A 19350-nucleotide genomic window follows, 5' to 3' on the forward strand; every position below is an offset into this window, starting at 1 on the left:
TGCTCAGAGCAAAGCAGCACAAGCAAACAAAATGCTCTCAGGTGCACAAGCTGAGAAACATACTTCATTCCTCAGTTGAACAACTATGAGTACAAGTACCTGCACACGGTTTGACATCTCAAAGGAATTCACAGAGCTCTAAGTAGCTCTTAGTACCTTCCTTTATACACTGGCTCGTATCACCCTACTGCCACCAGCTGCCACAGCTGGCCTCTCTGCTGCTTCCACTGGGGCTTCCACAACAGCACTGTCATCAGCCGCTCTTTCCTCTCAAGACTCTCCTGCTTCCTTACTTATCTCCTTAGTTATCCCCCTGCACCCTGGCTCCACCCTTTCTGTCACCCAGGAACACTGCATCCACCTGAGCTCCGCTGGGTTGGCCCTGCCTTTCTACCAGGTGAAAAATCACTGTTTCAAGCCAGGACTCAGCATTTCTACTACAGCATCCCTTAGCACAAACCCCACCAGGAAACCCTTCACCTGAACCCAAAGGCTAACCCTGAACACTCACCCAAAAGGCCCCCCGCAACCCTAATCCTAAAAGGTAACACGGAACCCTCATCCCCATCTCCAAAGTGTTGCCATTGTCCCTAACTAGAAAGGACAAACCATAACTCCCTCATCCAGAAGGGCACACCTCCCACCCCCAGCATCGCTAACACAAGGTCTTAGACCTTAACCTTCAAACCTAACCCAAAGCAGGAACCCTACACCCTAAGACAAAAGGGTAACCTACAGCACTTAGCTATAACACTAAAGGCTGAAACATTAACACCAACCAGAAGCGTAGACCTCAGGATCATAGAATCACCAAGGCTAGGAGAGTCCTCTAAGACCATCCAGTCCAACCACTGACTTATCACCAACATAGCCCACTAAATTGTGTCCCTCAGTACAACACCTAAACGTTTCTTGAACGTCTGCAGGGACAGGGATTCAACCACTCCTCCTTCCTCAAAACGGGAACTCCAGACCTTAAAATCTCACCCTAAAGGCTATCTCCTAACCATAACCCTCTGGGTTATGCACCTATGCCTGGTGCACTGCAGCATTTTCTTCAACGCTTTAATGCCTCCTGACAGTAAACCTCTGCTGCCAGAGGCCTTCTCACCTCATTGTATCCGTAAAGCAGAAACAAAGACAAGCCTCCTGAAACTATGTAAACAGCCAGTCAAGTGCGGGATAAAATGGGAAGTGCCTGCGTCCACCAGGGGAAGGTTCTAGGGTCACGGGTATCCAGGGCGGTCGCGTGTACGGGTATAAATAGCCTTGTTGCGCAGCATTAAATTGGCATTTCGGCGTTATACACTGTATGTGCGTCCCGTATGCCCCGCACGCGGAGGTGCGGACGGAAGGGAAGCCTTATTACATTGTCGTAGACAACACTAACCATCTTATGATGGCCTCTTTATAGAGCAAAAGTGGCTCAGCTCGTTTCCCACCACAAAACGGGAGATAAGAGCCAGGAGGAAAACACAGACACTTTCTGCCCGTCAAACGGAAGAAACGAGCCGTGCTTCCACTGGAAACATTCCTCTCGCTGCCACGCTCCCTCTGGATGGAGCATTCCCGGCTGCAGGATGGGAAAACCAGTTCTTGCCTGACTGTATCCTTAAAGCATAAAAAAAGACAATCTATGTCTTCCTCCTGAATCTATGTAAACAGCCAGTCAAGGAAAGAAGCACTACCTCTAGTTATTTCCATACTTTGTAGACAGTATGCAAAAGCACAGCACTTACCCACAGCTAGCAAAGCACCTTCCAGGTCTCCGGACATCTCAGGCTTAATGCTGCCTGTTCTATCCTTCTTAGCAATGCCCCAGGATACGTCATAAGCTAGGAGGAGAAGCCCATAACACAAAGTTACTGATATTCTTCGAGGCACAAAGGGCCATTCCACAACAACAAGCTCGGCACATGCTGCATGGATACTGTCTCATTCCTGCAGCATTCTCAGCTCAACCGGGGTTGTCGCACAGAAATCAGTCATTTTCATTGTTACCTCTCTAACCGGCCTACCATGGCTGCTACTGTTTTCAAGCCCTGCTAATTAGGTTTATCCATCCCGTGACTAAGAACATAAAAATGTTTTGGGGTGGCAACAGCTGGAAATCACTTGGATGGATATGCTTACTGGGAGGGGAAAGCATCCCTGGGGTGAGAACTCACTGCAGGGATAGCACATCCCCCCTGGGATGAGAGACTTGCGAAGGAAGAGCACTGGGCTGCAAAGTGCCCACCGGGATGGCAACTGATCATTGGGATGGGAAAGGATTGGGATAGGAAGCTGCCTGGGTACAAAAAAATGAAACCAGCGCAAGCCCGGGGGGAAGTGGCTGACCCCAACGGTAACCACTGCAACGGAAACCCAGTGGGAAGGGCCTCCCTAACTGTCCAAAAGATCTTTTTGGATCTTTTTGCCTATTTCTACAGTTTGGGAGCACCGTTCTTCCTTGTGCTATCGTTTGGGAGCACCGTGCCACATTGCCGTCTCGTGATACTGTTTGGGAGCACTGCACCTTCCACAGGATCAAAGAATTTCAGCAGTTAGAAGGGACCTCTAGAGATCATCGAGTCCAACCCTTCTGCAAAGCAAGCTCCCTAGATCAGTTTGCTCAGGTAGGCGTCCAGGCGTGTCTCGACTACCTCCAGAGAAGGAAATTCCACATCCTCCCTGGGCAGCTTGTTCCAGTGCTCCGTCAACCTTGCTATGACCCTTGTGTTCTTATGCACATTTGTGCATAACTTCCTATGCTTCATTTTGTGGCCGTTTTCCCTTGTCCGATGGCCATGCAGTGCTGAAAAGCATCTTGCTTAACTGACCAACATGCCAATCGCTCTATTTCCCGCAGGGCATGTGCTGCAGAGACACCAGGCGCTAGTGCCGAAGCAAAGATACATGTCGTGGCACTCCATAACTTAACGTTTCCCGACGGCCCCTTCGTGGTTGGTGCTCCAGTCTTTTGTGTGCAGTCTCTTGCTCGTTGCCTGTGATAAAATGTGAATGTGAGACTGTTCATTGTGAAGGGGGAGTGCTGCTAGCTTGATAGAGGGGATGTCGGCTGTGGGAAAACCTCCTGAACTGGTGACTGTCCTTGAGATAACTTGAATATTCTGGCTCTCTAATTCGCCTCCCTTACACCGAATTAAATAAACCAACCTAGGATAAGAAAGACTGCGATGACACCTAGGGACAGGGAAGCGCGAATACACCGGAAGCCACTGTGGCCCAGAATTGAGAGACTATAAAAAACAGAAAGTGGTGGACAGCGGTGGCGCTTTTTGAGGAGCTGCGACTCCCGAGGTGCCTAGCGCTGTGTATGCTTGTGTTTTTGCTTACTCGAATTAATAAATACTTTTCTATTATCGGATTTAATACGGTCTAATTTATTACAAATTTGGTGCCGTGACTCGGATAAAGGGAAATTGACCGGAAATCCCTCCGGGGAGGCGCCCCGCTGATTCTAGCTGCCCCAGAAGCGGAAATTCCCGCTTGAACAATTTACCGACGAACCTAAATTAAAAACACAAGCAAAGGTAAACCAATAAACCCGAAATAATCTTTGTGCACGAAGACCGAACGAAGACCCACGGGGGGGGTAAGTATAGGCCGGTAATGGGACAGAAGAAGAGTAAGCCTTCTGGTCCCATGGGTGGGGGAAGTAGTGGTAAGGAAATACTCCCTATTCCCCCAGACAGCCGGTTAGGGTTAATGCTTAAGAAATGGAATGATTCCCCTTCTAGGCGGGGAAAAAGTAAAGTTAAAATGATCCATTATTGTATGGAGGTAAGGGGCAATAAGCCTATACAAAGGGAAACTGTGTTCTGGCCCCCTTTCGTCTCCTTTGAGGATTGGGTATGCCAAGCCCTTAACATCTATGTTAAGGCTAAGGAGCCTTTCAGTTTAGAAGAAAGCAAAAATGCCCATCTTTGGATAGCCTCGGAAACGAGGATGCGCTTATATCCTTTAAAAGAAAAAGGAGGGCAGAGGAAAAAGAAGAGAAGGGAATTAGACCCCAGTGTCCCCACCACCTTACGTGCTTCCACCTGCACCCACAGCTCCGCATGCTGAGGGACCTGAGGAGTCCCCGTCTTCGGGGGAATCAGAGGAGGACACTAGTCAGGACCAGGGACCAATGACCAGGAGCCGGGCAAGAGCACAGGGTCCCACCGTAGGAGGACGATTAGGAGGATTATATCCATTGCGAGAAGACGCAATGGGAAGATCCCAACCCGGGATAGGATAAGTGGCCCCATTAATTCCGGGACGTGAGGGATTTTAAGAAAGAGATGGGAAATTTGTTGGAGGACCCACTAGGGGTAGCAGAACGAGTAGATCAGTTCTTGGGTCCAAATATCTATACTTGGGAGGAGTTACAGTCCATTATAGGGATTTTGTTTACATCAGAGGAGAGAGGGATGATTAGATGAGCAGGTATGTGAATCTGGGATCAGCAGCATCAGCAGGGACCTGCGGCAGACGTTAAGTGGCCTATGCAGCTGCCGAATTGGGATAATCAGAACCCAGTCCATCGAGGCCATATGCAAGACCTGAGAACTATTATTATTCAGGGAATTAGGGAATCAGTCCCGAGAGGGCAAAACATAAATAAGGCTTTTAACGAACAACAAAAGAAAGATGAAACTCCGACAGAATGGTAGGAAATGTTGCGAAAGAGTTTGCAGTTATATAGTGGCTTGGACCCAGGAACTCCTGTGGGAGAAGCACTACTAAAAACCCAATTTGTGGCTAAATCGTGGGTAGATATTAGAAAGAGAACAGAAAAGATGGAGGATTGGCAGGATAGGGGTCTGGATGAGCTTTTGAGGGAGGCACAGAAAGCGTATGTTAGGAGAGAGGATGCGAAAGAGAAGAAGCAAGTGCGGATGATGGTGGCTGCTGTCCGGGAAGGACAAAAAGGGAGTGAGCAAAGGAGGAAGTCAGGAATGATGTCTGGGAAGTTTAAGATGGAAAGGAGAAGGAATGAGATCTGTTTTTATAGTAATAGGAGAGGTCATATGAAAAAAGGAGTGTCGACAGAGAAAGGAGGATGAAAAAATGTTTAAGAATGAATAGGGGTGTCAGGGGCTCTATTTACTGAGGACCCAAGAAAGAAATGAGCCCTTGATAAAACTAAAAGTGGGTCCCCAACGTGAGGAAATAGAATTCCTCGTGGATACAGGGGCTGAAAGATCGACAGTCCAAACGCTGCCATTAGGTTGTAAGGCCTCTGCAGAAAAAGTACAGGTGACTGGGGCAAAAGGGGAACCATTTGGAGTCCCCGTTATAAAAGAAGTGATAATTGAGTCAGACTCCAAATTTGTTGTTGGGTCTCTACTTTTGGTAACCGAGGCTGAATACAACTTATTAGGCAGAGAGTTAATAGTAGAACTAGGAATAGGTTTAGAGGTAGTAAATAGAAAATTAGAGATCCGGTTATGTCCTTTGAGAGTAGAAGACGAGAAAAAGATAAATCATTAGGTTTGTTATTCTCCGGAGAGTTCAGGGAGACTAAATAGCAAACCCTTCAAGGTAACTATAAATAACCCGGACGTACGTGTTAGAATCAAACATTACCCTTTGTCTGAGGAGGGCAGGCGGGGACTGAAGCCCGAAATACAGAGATTGCTACAACAGAAACTGTTGGAACCTTGCATGTCCCCATTTAACACCCCAATACTACCAGTGAAAAAGAAGGATGGTCAATATAGGCTAATACATGATTTGAGGGAGATCAATAAGAGAAGTGTAACTAGGTTCCCCGTAGTGGCAAACTTATACCCTGCTAAGTCAGTTACATCCAGACGATCGATGGTATAGTGTAATAGATTTGAAGGATGCATTCTGGGCGTGTCCTCTAGATGAGAGCAGCAGGGATTATTTTGCTTTCGAGTGGGAAGATCCTGACACACATAGAAAACAACAGCTGAGGTGGACGGTTCTTCCCCAGGGGGTTACAGAATCTCCAAACTTATTCGTTCAGGCTCTGGAACAGATCTTGCAAGACTATGATAGCATACCGGGAATAACTATTAGTACAGTATGTGGATGACTTGTTAGTAGCAGGAAAGGATGAAGACAGTGTGAGACAGGCTAGTATACACTTGTTAAATTTCCTCAGTCTACAGGGATTAAAAGTCTCCAGACCTGGAAGAAGACTTGAAGTATTTAGGTCACCTGTTGAGTAAGAGAACTAAAAAAATTGGACCCGGAAAGAGTTAAGGGGATCCTGTCTCTAAAGGCTCCAACAACAAAACGACAGGTGCGACAGTTGTTGGGATTAATGGGGTACTGCCGACAATGGATAGAGGATTATATTGGGAAAGTTAAATTCTTTTAAGACAAGTTAAACCAAGATGGGTTACTTAAATGGACAGAGACAGATAAGGAGCAATTGAATAGATTAAAGGAGGAACTTTTTCGCGCTCCAGACATGAGTTTCCCAGAACTAAAGAAACCATTCTTTTTATTCGTAAATAGTACGGAGGGGACTGCTTATGGAGTTTTTGACCAGGATTGGGCAGGAGGTAAAAAGCCTGTGGCTTACCTATCCAAATTATTGGACCCTGTTAGCCGGGGTTGGCCTAGTTGTCTGCAAGCAGTGGTAGCTGCCGCTCTATTGTTGGAGTAGGCACAAAAGATAGCTTTTGGAGGAGAGATTACCTTAATCTCTCCACACAACATACGAGGGGTGCTACAACAAAAAGCCGATAAATGGATTACAGATGGAGATTATTGAAGTATGAGGGAATCCTGATCTCCTCACCGAAATTGGCTTTACGAACAACTTCGGTGCAGAATCCGGCTCAGTTTCTGTAAGGGGAACCAAACGAGCCCCTAGAAGACGATTGACTTAGGAGTATAGAGGAACAAGTAAAACTGAGACCGGATCTAGATGATGTGGAATTACCTGTAGGAGAAAAGATATATGTAGTTGGCTCGTCTAGGGTAGTTGAAGGGAAAAGAATGCCAGGTTATGCACTAGTAAATTGGAAAACATTTCCAGTAATAGAATCTGGACCATTGAGCTCGAGCTGGTCCGCTCAAGCATGCGAGTTGTATGCTTTGCTACGGGCCTTAAAACTGTTAAAAGGTAAAAGCGGTACAGTATATACAGATTCTAAATATGCATATGAGGTAGTGCAAATCTTTGGAAACATACGGGAGGAGAGTGGGCTCATAAGTTCAAAAGGAAAAGGGTTAATTCATCAAGAATTGATCCTTCAGGTTTTGAAAGCTATCAGAGAGCCAAAGGAGATTGCAGTAATATATGTAAGGGGCCACCAGCGGGGACTGGACTCTCAGATTAGAGGTAATAACTTAGCAGATAAGGAAGCAAAAAGAGCCGCACTTATGTACTTATCTGAGGAAACAGAGATTTGCCCATATTGTGGAAATGAAGATGTTTTGGTCCCACCACAATATCTGTGTTATAGGTGTCCGAAGAAGTGGGGGGTGGGTTGTAAAAGAATCATCTTATGTCCCTATGCTGACCAACATCCGCCGTGTAACATTTACGGACCTGACTCCGCATATTTGCTATGCTTCAACATAGTAGAGAAGGAAAAGATGAAACAAATGGGGATCCGGGAAAATGACGCAGGAAAATGGGTACTACCAGATGGACAGGAGGTTTTGCCAAAATCGGTAGCTCTGAGGGTGTTACGGAGATATCAGACACATCAGATAACAGACGCATTGGAGTACCCAGGCTTTAGTGGATCAATTTGCCAACAATTATAATTGCATAGAGGTATATAAAATAGCGAAGGGAATTCTCAGTGGTTGTACCACTTGCCGGAGGGCGAATGCGAAAAATATGAGAAAGAAATTCCCAGGAGGGCGAGAATTGGCCTATCGGACTTTTGCAAGGATTCAACTAGATTTTACAGAACTTCCTAAAACCGGGAGATGTAAGTACTTACTAGTGATTGTCGACCATCTTACGAATTATGTAGAAGCATTCCCTACGGCAAGGGCTACAGCACAAACTGTAGTAAAGATACTATGCGAAAACATAATTCCTCGATATGGAATTGTGGAAACAATGGATTCTGATAGGGGACCACATTTCGTGTCAAAAGTTACTCAAGACAAGATTTTGGGAATTCAATGGGAGTATCATACTCCTTGGCATCCTCAGAGCTCGGGAGAAGTGGAACGAATGAATGCAGAAATAAAGAATCAGCTTACCAATGATAGAGACTTCTTGGATAAAATGCCTGCCGCTGGTCTTGTTAAATATACGCATAAAGCCTAGGACTAATATGGGAGTCTTGCCTTTCGAAGTGCTATATGGCATGCCCTATAATCTTGATGTACCCCTTGATCACCCCCACTTGCAAGATGATCAGTTAAAATCCTACCTTATACAATTAATGAAAAGGCGTAAAGAATCACAAAAAAGGAGTCTAGCCTTGCAGAGACCTCCACTGGATATGGCAATCCATAAAATACAATCGGGATACAGGGTTCTGATAAAAACTTGGAAAGAAGCCACATTAATGCCACAATGGGAAAGCCCCTATGTTTTTTTGCTTAACACAGAAACAGCTATCCGAACTGCAGAGAGAGGATGGACTCATGCTAGCCGCGTTAAGGGACATACTGATTATGATAGGTGGGAGGTGGCCCCTGGAAACGACGACTTGAAACTCACATTGCGACGAGCCCGATAGGCATTCAAGGTAAGCGCCCTCCCCCTGGAGAACACAACTGCTGCCGAGAAAACCACGGTTCCCAGCACAGAGATGAGCCCCTATGCCTCCACTAGCCCCCTTCCACTGTTCCTTACACGCCTTCTCTAGAGCAGCTTTCTGCAGGCAGTCCGTCGGTGACTCCGCACACTGCTTGCGCAGCATCCACCGAAGGAGTGCTATGCACTCTTTCTTACGTAGTGTCAACCCTACTTCTTTGGCCATGGATTTCTGCATACTCACCACCTCTTGCACTCTGAGCCCCTTCACGGCTCCGTCCTTCCGGTGCCTTGCTCGCGCCCAGAATCACGTTGGGGTCACCATATGTTGCCTATGACAACGTACTGAGATTTCCCATCCCTCCGCACCTCCGCGTGCAGGGGCATACGGGACACATACAACGTACGTAACGCCCAAATGCCAATTTAATGCTCCGCAACAAGGGTACTTATACCCGTACACGCGAACGCCCTAGATACTCGTGACCCTAGAACCCTTCCCAGGAGCACGCAGGCACCGCCCATCTTACCCCACATCCCACACCTTACAGATATTGACCATATGCCCTCTCAGTCTTCTTTTCTCAAGGCTGTGACAGACCCAGGTCACCGACCCTTTCCTCGTAACAGAGGTGCTCCAGGCCCTTTACTATCTTTGTGGCCCTCCACTGGACACTTTCCAGGAGATCCCTGTCTTTTTTTGTAATGGGGAGCCCAGAACTGGAAACAATACTCCAGGTGAGGCCTCATCAGGACAGAGTAGAAAGGGAGGAACACCTCCCTTTACCTGCTAGCCGCGCTCTTTTTAATGCCACCTGGGATGCCATTGGGCTTCTTGGCCACTAGGGCTCACTGCTGGCTCATGGCCAACCGATTGTCCACCAAGTCCCCCAGGTCCCTCTCTGCAGCGCTCCTCTCCAGCAGGGCATCCCCCTACCTGTCCTGGTGCATGCTGTTATTCCTCCCTAGGTGCAAGACTCTACACTTGAGCTTGTTAAACCTCATCTGGTTGCTCTCTGCCTAACTCTCCAGCCTGTCCACGTCTCACTGAATGGCCACACAGCCTTATGGCGTGTGAGCCATTCCTCCCAGCTTTGTATCAACAGCAAACTTGCTGAGGGTGTCCAACTATAATTCCGTCAGCTCACACGCTGACTTTGCCTCCCTCTTCCCAGTGGACTGCAACACTGTTTGCTGGCCTGTGTGCACTGTGCACTTCGCCTTCCCCAAGGCTGCTTACAGCCTGGTCGCCTGGTCAATGTCAAGAGTGGGCAGCAATGACTGTTTGACACATTAGCAGGGTGTTTAAACTTTACCACGATTGTGCCGGCTCCACCCCTGATAGCTCAGCAGCCTGCCCCCAAGCTGCCAGCCCCTCAGCATAGGCACAGAACTTTTGCAGGCTTCAAAATCCCCCAGAAGAGCTTTTTTCAGCCATTTTCACTTCAGATCCCTTGCCCAGTGCAGTCTCACGTGCCCTGAAGCTGGTCCCTGCAGCAAAGCACCAGCTGGAGCTCCAGTCTGCAGGTATGTAAACCCTGGGACCCTGGCCCCTATGGGACACCCTCAAAAAAACAGGACCCCTGGGTGTGCCCAACCCCATTGCGATCCCCTTATATCCCCCAGCACCGGTCAACCTCCATGGGATCCCCTCAACCCCTCCAAAATGCTACACGGTCATTGGGTCCTCCAACCTCAATGGACTCTCGATATCCTCCCATACCAATAAGCCCCGCCCTGAGAAAAGGCAGGACCTGTGGGAACCCTCCTAATCCTTATAAGGACTCCCCCCCCAATAAAACAGGATCCCAGAGAGCCCCACAACCCAACGGGACACCCAACAACAGACCCAGTCTTCCCAAACCCAGTAAGATCCCCTTCAGAAAATCAGAATAGAACCCTACGGAGTACCGAATCCCAGTGAGAGAGCTCCAAACCCTCCCAACCTTAATAAGACCACCTCCTTGAAAAATCAGGACCTCTAGGGTCCCAAAGCCAAATGGACACCTCCATTATCCCATTCTAATGGTGCCCCAAATTCCTCCCCTGTTCTCCTGATGTCCCTCTACGGTTTTGGTACACCCAGTGTTCTCAAATTGTTCCCTTCCTGCTCGCTCTTTGGCCCCATGGGTCCTCTGTCCCTGTCCAAGTTGCGCAGGGACCCCAATATCGCCCACACTGTGCCCTTTGTTCCCTACCTGGTGGCTCTGGGTCCCCAAAGCAGAAGTCATCGCTGAAAAATCACGTGTGTTTCTTAATCAGCAACTTCAGCTGAACTTTCTCCAGCCCCAATTAGAAGAAAACAGGAAAAATAAACTGCGAGTTGGTTGGCTGTTGTCACAGCAGTGACTTAAAATGCAGAGATCTGTACAGTGTTCCCCAGGGAGGGGTGTCTGACAAGAGATTAAGTTACTGCATCTCAGTTTGCAGGTCATCAGCTCGTTAACTCGTCCTACCAGAAAGGGGTGGGGAAAGGGGAAAGTCGCTCTACACAGACGCACTGTAAACGACAGTGACTTTAATTAAGACTTAATTAAGAAGTCCTATGTGTAGACAGAACTATCTCTCCTTTAATAAGATATTCAGGACAAATTTGTAGAGCAGGAGAAGGGGAAAGGGAATGAGGACTTCATTCCCTATGAGAAAGCAGGACAGCGCGGGGCAGGCAGCGGGTTCTGAGGTGGTTGTACGCAAATCAAAGGCAACAGTCAGTTTCTAAGTTGACTGCTCACGAACACGCAAACAGGGTTTCGTATCCCACAGATGTCAGGGTCTGGACAATTAAAAAATACTGCATCACAATTAACTTGTGAAACCAAAGAGTCCACCACAGGTGACAGAGATGTCCGACAGCCCCAATTCGTACAGCGTGAACTCCGAGCTGTTCTCGTCTACCTTGGCCAGGGCGAGCAGAGCCTGCGCAGCTCAGTGCATCATGTTCACACTCATCGGCTCACAGGGTGAGTTCTGCACATGCACCAGGCCGGCGTGGCTTTGCTGGCAACGTGCGGCAGCCAGGTTTTCCTCCAAGAAGCCCAGCAATTTGCCAACGCTCCTCTTGTGCGCAGCAATCGCCCTCGCTGTCAGGCTGGCTGCCAGAGTAAAGATGGCCAGTAGGACCACAGCCATCTCTCGGCCCACTGGGTACTTTCTGTCGCAAAGGAAATGCAGCAGGGCGCTGTACAGGCTATCCAGGCGATTGACAAGGTGCTGCAAGAATCAAATCCACGCTGCAGTCGTGGGTGTGGAGTTTGCTGAGTGTTCCCAAAACCAGTCTCTGAGGGGAGAGGAATGCATTTGGCCCCAGTGCTGGAAAGGGGTCCTGGACCTCTGCTGACGGACATCCTGCCCAGTGGAGGAGTCCAACCAGGATCGGCAGACCGAGGCTTTCTGGGAAAGGGGAGAGGCCCAGCTGATCAGAAATGTTGGCCAACGTGACCAGTGTATTTTCACGCAGCACCTGCAGCCAGTCCCACCACCACTCCTTGTTGCAGCTCATCCTCCTCTCTCACAGAGCTCAGGGGTTCCTGCTTGCGCAGCATTCTGCCCAGAATCCACAGCAGCCCGGCGTGTTTGGATATCTCAGCATCATTGCCCGACACAAACGACAAACTCCTGATGATGTTGGAGACATAGAGACAGCGCTTCGCCAGAGAGCCCTTCCAGTCATAGGTGGGACAGAGGGGTGTCTCATCTCTACGGCGGGTTTTGTCCTCCAGACTTGTTGAGGAGCTGTGAGATGGAGGATCCTCCCCTTCCCTAGCATTTTGATTGCTCACAGCCATGGAGGGCACCCCCTTGCTCTCTCAGTGGGTCTGGAGTCCTCTGTGGTATCTCCGCCACCAATCTGCCAGTGCAGGAGGCCGCCCTCCAACTCACAGGGTGTTCTTTGCCCTGGCTCTCCCACCTCATATTCCTTTGGGATTCCAAAGATCTCGATCAGGCAGCACCGGAAATACTCCACCAGGAGTTCCAGCAGGCCTGGCAGCTATGGGGGAGGAGAATAATGGGAGGGGAAGGAAGGAACGATGGATCAGTGATCATGAAATAACTTAGGCCACTGTGAGCAACTGGAAATCCGCTGCATAAATGGCGGAGATCTTAAGGAGCTGTTTATTAATGGAATCTTTTCATTCTGGCAATAAGCTGTTTGCAAAAAAGATCTTTCTCTCCTCTGAGAACGGAAACAAGGGGGAAACAGCCCCTTAATGTCAGGATTCAACAAGCTTGTACCTATGCAAACACACACACTCTTGGTTTTATCTCCTCTCTGATTAATACACAGAAAGGAAAGAGGCAGTGCTAAGCAGAGCAGCCTTTACAGTACTGTGGAACAGTTGTTACAATAGCCATGCAGGTACGAGGCAAAGCATGGAGACACGCTGCCCCTTCTAATGGCACCCAAGCCACGCTGCATGCTGACCCATGGGGAAGGACACAGCTGAAGGCGAATGCCATCACACCAGGATAGGCGAGCAGCCTTCAGCCCTTCACAGCACTCTGCTGCAAAGCCCCTCTTGGCCTCCCCACCCACCGTGACTCCCTTTCTGCATGAGAAGCAATACATCCCATCAGAGAGAAGACACCGTACAATTGCGCACCACCAAAATGCAAATCTGTGGGTCAGTGAGCAGTCAGTGCAGAGCATCTGCACCCACCTGCCAGAGGTCAAAGGACGTGATGCTGCTGTTATCAAGGAGCAGGATGATTATGGTATCTATGGCCCACGTGCTTTCAGCGAGCAGCCCAGACTTCAGAGACATCATCACTCTCCAGGCTTCAGGATTTCCTGGAACACAGGAATACTTACAGATTTAACACCAAAAAGGAGGGACTGGATACTGCATTTTTTTTTTTTCCCCTCTCACAATGAGCACGGCCTGTATAAGACATTGCACAGTCTCCATGCAAAAGCAATCTCTGCACAGACAGTGCACAACACAAACATCACACATGATCCTTCTGGGTCCCTTCACCCTTGCCTTACCACAGAATGACAGAACATCCCAACTAACTTGGGAAAGGAGACTTCTTACAAAGCTGGCAGAGCCCTTCCACTTGGCAGCACTGTACCAAAGAAGGATGGCAACACGCAGCCTCTTGATAGGCACAAGCAGAAAAGCTGGAGTTTACTTTCACCAACATCTTTTGCTGTCAGCCGCCTCCTTTTTGTAACACCAGCTTGGTAGCTTCTACTGATCCTGGAGGGAAGGAGACGGCTCGTCACTTCCATGCAGGCCGTACCACTGCCGGTGTCCTGTGCGAGGTGGGAACTGGCGGTCCTGCCTTCTGCATCCCCATCCCCGGCTGTGGGGATGGAGATTTGCTGGGAGCAGGGCAATTCTCCTGCGGTCTGGGCTGCTGCTGCGTCTGTCCCTGCCCAGTGCTGCAAAGGATGCTGTACATCTTCACTTCATAGAATCATAGAATTAGCTAGGTTGGAAAAGACCTACAAGTTCATCCAGTCCAACCATCCGCCTACCACAATAACCCCAATAGACCATGTCTCTCAATGCTGTAGCTAAGCGTTTCTTGAACACCTCCCGGGACGGTGACTGAACCACCTCCCTGGGCAGCCCATTCCAGTGCCTGACCACTATTTCAAAAAAGTAGCGTTTCCTAACGTCCAGCTTAAATCTACCCTGGCACAACTTGAGGCCCTTGTCCTGTCACTAGTTACAAGTGAGAAGAGGCTGAACTCAGCTCACTACAGCCTCCCTTCAGGTAGCTATAGAGAGAGATATGGTCCCCCCCCGGAGCCTCCTCTTCTCCACACTGAATAATCCCAGCTCCCTCAGCCGCTCCTCATAACGCCTGTGCTCCAGACACCTCACCAGCTTCGTTGCCCTCCTCTGTACAAGCTCCAGGGCCTCAATGTCTTTCTTGCAGTGAGGGGCCCAAAACTGGACATAGTACTCGAGGTGGGGCCTCACCAGAGCTGAGTACAGAGGGACAATGACTTCCCTACTCCTACTGGCAACACTATTTCTGATCCAAGCCAGGATGCCATTGGCCTTCTTGGCCACCTGGGCACACTGCTGGCTCATGCTCAGCCGAGCGTTGACCAATACCCCCAGGTCTGTTTCCTCTACACAACCTTCCAGCCACTCTGCCCTAAGCCTGTAGCGGTGCCTGGGGATGTTGCGGCCGAAGTGCAGGACGCGGCACTTGGTGTTGTTGAACCCCATCCTACTGGCTTCAGCCCAGAGATCCAGCCTGTCCAGATCTCTCTGTAGTGTGTGAGTAGAGGTGAACGGGATGCAGAATCCCAGCTGGCTCCCATGACGGAAGCTATAGCAGATGCCATGGGTACGTCATGGCTTTTTACTTCCTTTGAGAGCTGTCAACTCGCAGCCCTAATGCCAGCCGGGCATGTCTGCAGGAGTGAGAACACAGAGCTGCATATGCGTGCCGTGTCCCTGCACCATCCCCTGGTACCATCTGCGCTTCAGTTGTGCCGTTATGCAGTGACGTAGATGGCGGTGTATGAGAGAAAGCTCTCGTGGTTCTTCGGTTGCAGAAATCCCTCCAGGGAGGGCCGTGCCAAACACGCAGCTGCTTCCTGCACTGGAGCCCCACTGGTATCCCAGGGGTGGGTAGCCTGTTTTGATGGACTTCACTGAGAAGAGCGCTCAGTTCAATAGTTGCTTCGTCTGAAATGTGTCTTGGTACATTCTTTAAGGTCCTGTGAGACAGAGAGGGAACTTGGGAAGACGAAGATATTTGCAGAGGTTTTCTCACGTCCCAAAGATAGTCACGAGGGAGAATGCAGTGCCTGGTGGGTGTATTTCTGTCTGTTCACCAGAAGGCTTGGGAAGCTGATATTCTACACACATATTTGGAAAATACTGATGTCTTCTGGGAAGTAGTGCCTCTTGAGGATATCATCTTCCTGACGAGAGCAGATATTTACAGTCCCATTCTGCTACCTTCTTTCTAAAGAGATCGACGGAGAGCCTGTAGACGAGGCTGCATTCCAGGAGGGCAGAAGCTGCACGCTGCCCATCTCCAGTGAAGACACAGAGGATGTGCGAGCAGCTGGCGCTCCAGGTAAAGGCTGTGCAGAGAGCTCTGTGGCTGACGGTGAGAGGTTGTTCCCCTCCCACCGGCTTCCCAAGGAATTAGGAACGTTGTCTTTTTGGGAATCAAGCCACCTGAATCACGTTCAGCAGATGGCGAGAAAAAGTAGAAATCTTCCTCCCGCAGTCCCTGCATCCCAGGGAAGCGTTGTTCCAGGAGGCCACAAAAATGAAACAGAACATTTCATGGCAATGTCAGAGCACTGATGAGATTGCCAATTAGGTACAAAGCGCATCGGTGACCACGATTGCTCCTTCAGGTGCAGGTGCTGAAGAACCCGCAAATGGCGTCCATTTGAAGGATGTCCCCATGTTCTCCTTAAAAGGTGCTCTTACTGTGTTTGTTCCTCTTCTGCTTGTCACGGTTTGGTGCTGCATTTGTGTCTGGTGGCAAAGGCAGAAACACCAGTGAGTTGCTCCTCCCACCCCCATACCACCACGCTCTTTATTACAGCGCTGCTCTGTTTGCCGCCAGGAGGAAGGAGAGCGGGGGTTCTCCCATGCCCTCAGCTGTTCCTCTCAGCGCAGGTGCCTCATGGGATCCGCCAACGCCCTGTGTGCTGCCCGCGGACACTCACTGCATCCGGACAGAGAGGCAGCCCCATACAAAGCAGCGGACAGATGGACTTGGCAGCAGCCTCCATGTGTGCCAGGACGTCCTGCCTGTGTGCCGCAGAGTCCATACAGATCGTCCCCCCCCAGGCCAGAGAACACCCCGGCTCCGCTGCCCCCGGCGCAGCCCCCGTGGCCCCCCAGCCTGGCCTACTCCACCGTGGCAAAGCAGAAGAGATCAAGTCGCCCCAAGCCCTGCTGGCCACTGCCACCGTCACCGCTCCCATCCTCCAGGGTTTGGCAGCAGTCCCCCTGGGGTAGTGTCCAGGGACCGTGTCCCACACCTGGACAACCACTGCTGCGATCAGCGGTGGCTTTCCAAATTGCTCATGCAGCAAGAAATAAGAAACAGCTGTGTTGACCGTGTCACATTCTGCTTAATTCTTCCAGAACACATTCAAAAGCCGAGTGTTTAGAGAGGAGACCTTGCTTTATTCTGTGCAGGACACGGGCTGAGAAATCTCCAGAAGTGCGTCGTGTCATCACACGGGCTTCTCTACAGAGTGAGAAGTTTCCATGCTGCACCTGCCTAGTGCGTAGGTCACAGCGACCTCATAGGGATTTGAGATCATGGTGGAGATCTTCCTGGAAGAGAAGTTAAGGCACCTGAGTGACGAGGAAGTGATGCAGAACAGCCAGCACGGCTGCACTGAGGGCACATCATGCCTGACCCACCTGGTGGCCTTTTTTGATGCAGTGTCAGCACTGATGGACAATGGGAGGGCAACTGATGTCGTCTCCCTGGACTTGTGCAAGGCCCTTGATTTGGTCCCGCACCACTTCCTTCTCTCTAAGATCCGTTGCTTAAAAACCCTTTCTGTGAAGAAGTTTTTCCTGATACCCAAACTATACCTTCCCTGGCACAACCTGTCCTGTCACCAGTGAGAAGAGACCAACCCCGCTCGCGCTGCAATCACCTTTCAGGTATTTGAAGAGAGCAATAAGGTCTTTCTTCAGCCTCCTCTTCCCCAGGCTAAACAGCCTAAGTTCCTTCATTTGCTCCTCACAGGACATATTCTCCAAGCCCTTCACAAGCCTTTTTGCCCTTCTTTGGACCTGCTCCAGCACCTCAATGCCCTTTCTGTATGTAGGAGCCCAAATCTGAACCCAGTACTCGAGGTGGGGCCTCACCAGTGCCGAGTACAGGGGCAGGATGACTTCTCTAGTCCTGCTCACCACCCCATTTCTGATCCAAGCCAGGATGCCATTGGCCTTCCTGGCCACCTGGGCGCACTGCTGGCTCATATTCAGCTGACAGTCCATCAGCACTCCAAGGTCCCTCTCTGTCAGGCAGCTTTCCAGCCATTCCTCCCAAGACTGTACGGTTGCCTAGGGTTGTTGTGACCAAAGTGCAGGACTCGACGCCTGGCCCAACTGAAACCCGTACAGTTTGCCTCGGCCCATCGATCCGGTCTGTCCAGGTCCCTCTATAGTGCCTTACTGCCCTCTGGCAGATCGCTCCCTCCCAACCTGGTGTCATCTGCAAACTTACTGAGGATGTATTCAACCTTCTCATTGATAAAGATGTTGAATAGAAGAGGCCCCAGCACCGAGCCCTGGGGGACACGGCTCGTGACTGGACACCAACTGGATTTAACTCCATTGACCACAGCTCTTCGGGCCCAGCCACACAGCCAGTGTTTCACCCAGCAGAGCATGTGCCCATCCAAACCACGAGCAGCCAGCTTCTCCATGAGGATGCTGTGGGGGACAGTGTCAGACTTTACTGAAGTCCAGGTAGACTACATCAACAGCCTTACCTTCATCCGCTAAGCTGGTCACCTTGTCATAGAATGAAATCAAGTTTGTCAAGCAGGACCTATCATTCCATGATGGCTTCCGAGATCATCCGTTCCATAACCTTCCCTGTTCCCGATGTGAGACTGATAGGTCTGCAGCTACCGGGATCACCATTCCAGCCCTTTTTGAAGGGGGGATTCACATTTGCCAGTCTCCAGTCCAGTGGGATATCCCTGGTTAGCCAGGACTGCTGAAGGATGATGTAGAGCGGTTTGGCAACCACATCCGGTTACTCCCTCAGCACTCTAGGGTGCAATCCATCTGGCCCCATGGGCTTGTGTGTGTCTAGCTTTCGAAGCAGGTCAAGAACCATTTATTTCCTCATGGGTTATGCAGGGCCTATTCTGTTCCCCATCCCTATCCTCCAGCACAAGGGGCTGTGTGCCCAGGGAACAACTAGTCTTACTATTAAAGACTGAGGCAAAGAAGGCATTGAGTACCTCATCCCTATCCTGATCCTTGGTCACTGCGTTCACCTCTGTGTCCAATAAAGGACAGAGATTCTCCTTTCCTTCCTTCCTTCCTTCTTTTCTTTCTTTCTTTCTTTACTTCTTCTTTCTCTCTCTCCTTTCTTTCTCTCCTTTCTTTCTTTCTTCCTTTCTTTCTTTTTGCCCTTTCTTTCAGTCTAGATCTCACTGTGTTGTCTAGATCCCTGTGTTGTTTTTCCCGTATCTCCGTGTGCTGCCCAGATCCCATTGTTTTGCCGCATCTTGCTGCGGATCTCCCACCCCACAGCCCGACTCACCACCGCCATCCCCAGAGCTCTGCTCTCCCCCAGCCCCTCCCCTACCTGAGGGCTCTCCATTCTCCCCCCCCACCCCTCCCAGTCTTCTTCGCCCCCCACTGCCCCTCGGGGCCCACTCGGGCTTCAGGCCGGGCGTGTAGGCTGCGTTGCCATGGCCACAGCGCGCTCTTGCTCATTGCACGCATGTGAAGCCGTCTCTGCGGCGACAGCACACGCGTGAAAACATCTCCACGGCAACAGCACCTCACCGCCTGCGCATGCACCCACCCGTTGCTCTAGCAGCGCGCTGCGCGACCCATGCGCTGTCCCACACTGTGACATCATCATGCTGCACCCTGAGGAAGAGGTGGCCATGTGGAAGTGGTGCCCGGCCCCGCACTACTCCAGCGCCGCGTGGCAACCCCGGGGCTCCGATCGCC

General features: G+C 50.2%; 2 long non-coding RNA genes across 2 annotated transcripts; both read right to left on the reverse strand.

Annotated features, from left to right (window-relative positions):
• Positions 1 to 11198: 11198 nt before the first annotated feature.
• On the reverse strand, positions 11199 to 14181 carry LOC110391671. The gene is made up of 2 exons (XR_002434144.1): positions 13354 to 14181; positions 11199 to 12683 (listed from the first exon to the last, which is right to left on the reverse strand). It is a non-coding gene; the product is annotated as an uncharacterized LOC110391671 (long non-coding RNA).
• A 2616-nt stretch (positions 14182 to 16797) lies between these two features.
• LOC110391672 lies at positions 16798 to 19311 on the reverse strand. Its single transcript, XR_002434145.1, has 2 exons — positions 17062 to 19311; positions 16798 to 16971 (listed from the first exon to the last, which is right to left on the reverse strand). It is a non-coding gene; the product is annotated as an uncharacterized LOC110391672 (long non-coding RNA).
• Between the last annotated feature and the right edge of the window lie 39 nt (positions 19312 to 19350).

The sequence above is a fragment of the Numida meleagris genome, unplaced genomic scaffold (genome assembly GCF_002078875.1).
Source record: "Numida meleagris isolate 19003 breed g44 Domestic line unplaced genomic scaffold, NumMel1.0 unplaced_Scaffold450, whole genome shotgun sequence".
Classification (NCBI taxonomy): Eukaryota; Metazoa; Chordata; class Aves; order Galliformes; family Numididae; genus Numida; species Numida meleagris.